At 41.5% G+C, this 2,137-nt stretch overlaps 1 non-coding gene across 1 annotated transcript; it reads left to right on the plus strand.

The window, feature by feature from the left end:
* The first annotated feature begins 399 nt into the window (after window positions 1-399).
* On the plus strand, window positions 400-481 carry trnal-uaa (transfer RNA leucine (anticodon UAA)). The gene has a single exon. It is a non-coding gene; the product is annotated as a tRNA-Leu (tRNA).
* The last annotated feature ends 1,656 nt before the right edge of the window (window positions 482-2,137 follow it).

Genomic DNA, 2,137 nt, shown 5'->3' on the forward strand with positions numbered 1-2,137 from the left:
AGAGTTGTTTTTCGGACTGGAGGCCTGTGATCAGTGGTGTGCCACACGACTCGATGCTGGGTCCAACATGTTTTGTCATTGAGGTAAATGATTTCGATATGAACACAGGAGATATAGTTACTAAGTTTGCAGATGACACCAAAAGTAGCAGTGTATTGCATAGCGAAGAAAGTTACATCAGATTGCAACGTGATCTTGATCAGATGGGCCACATGGTATCAGAATGTAATGTAGATAATCCATTATTGTTCAGAATAATGTCTTGACAGTTGCAGCTTCCATACCACAAAACCAGCGAGCCTTCTGAAGAATATACGTGCTTTTATACATGAAGTACGAGAAAATGTACCTCAAGCAGCTCGGTGAAGTCACCATTTACAAAGCCAACGATGCAGCCGGAGTAGTATGGCCGAGCGGTCTAAAGCGCTGGATTTAAGTTCCAGTCTCTCCAGAGGCGTGGGTTCGAATCCCACTGCTACTAACTTGCACCTTTTGCACGGTATGAGGCTCTGCAGAGGTTTGGCGTACACATGAGAGGCTGAACGGCCTGTTTCGGCAGTCTCGGATCACATGAGCCTCTGAGGTCAGTTTAGAATAAAACCCATACTTTAAATACTCAGTGCGTACCTACAAATATTTGCCATACTCTTATGTAGATATTCGTCAGCTCTGGAACTTCTAACACATTGGTTTCACAGTGCACTCACTCTGTAAAAAGACAGAGGGATCAGGATGGAGTTTAGGAGAGGTAAATTATATTTCCACAAACTCTGCTGAATTTTGTTCTGAAATTTCTATGTTAATCACAACGTTCCCTGATGTCTATTTTTTATGAAAATTGAGAGAAAGGGGTGCTGTTGAATAGAAGGTTTAGTGAAATAACGATGCTGACTCTGAGCAACAGGCTCTTAAATGGGAAATAGCACCGAAAACAGTTCGGGATTCAAAAAGGAAATATATGTACAGAAGTTAAACGTGATTAACGAACGGCTTAACTCACCACAGCGCCTCTGGGAGAATTCATGGGAAAATATCCCAGTTTCTGTCTCCTGATCAACAAACTAAGCGAACGCTAATTGATGGTCTATTTCTCAGATAAACCAGCTTTCTATTGCACAGTTTAAATTTCACGAATCCTTGCAGGTTATTCTCAAATAACTTCAGTGGGTGCATTTCCGAAGGGGGCACCCCCTCCAGATCAGATTCTCACAGATTAATTTAAAGTTCATCAAAAGCCTGGCAGCTAACTGACGATCTGGATCAATGGAAGTATTGTCAACTGGAAGACCCTGACCTCTCAGATTCACATTGTCCAGTTTAAATGCATTAAGCCCGATATATAAATCTCAATCTGCATCCTTGGTTGCATTCCACACAGGCATGTACTTACAAATGAGGATCACAGTTCTTAGTTTAAACGTAACCAAACTTGATACTTTAGTGTCATTCCACATCAATAGTTTTATTTTCGACAGGCGCATGCAGACTAATCAGTGACCTTGAACTAACTAATCCCTGATCGCCTGTCATGCGGAATAAACGTGATTTTCCCACTTCAGTTCATGTTCGTGCGAAATGGCCTGATGATTGCAAGGAAAAACATTTTCGAGAAAATCCGCATATCTTTTCAACGAGAAGCCTGATTAGATTGCATAGCAGGTTAATACACGGCAATTCCTGGAGCAACCAGGAGTTAATAGGAACATAAGGAAAATCAGTGGAGGAAAGTCATGATAGTGACTATTCAGATTCTAATACCTCAGCTCGTGTTGATGAGAACAGGATCTGTATTAAGGCTGCATTGTGTCCAAAATCTGTTGTTTTCCTTCACTTTCCCTCGTTCTGTCAAGACTGTTCCACCATTCAGTGAGATTGTATTTGATCGAATCATCCACAAAATCACTTTCTTGCCCTATTCCAAAAACCCTCAATTCGTTTCCTGATTAAAAGTCTGTCTATCCCAGCTTTGAATACACTTGACTCAATCGCAGCAGCCCTCTGCAGTGAAGAATTCTACAGAATCACGAACTTATGAGAGAAACTATTTCTCCTTATCTCTGCTTGAAATGTATAACGCCTTCCACTAAGACTATGCCCGATGGTACTACCCTGTCCCACAAATTCTCCACATGTAGCC

Source organism: Chiloscyllium punctatum, chromosome 51 (assembly GCF_047496795.1).
Source record: "Chiloscyllium punctatum isolate Juve2018m chromosome 51, sChiPun1.3, whole genome shotgun sequence".
Taxonomy (NCBI): Eukaryota; Metazoa; Chordata; class Chondrichthyes; order Orectolobiformes; family Hemiscylliidae; genus Chiloscyllium; species Chiloscyllium punctatum.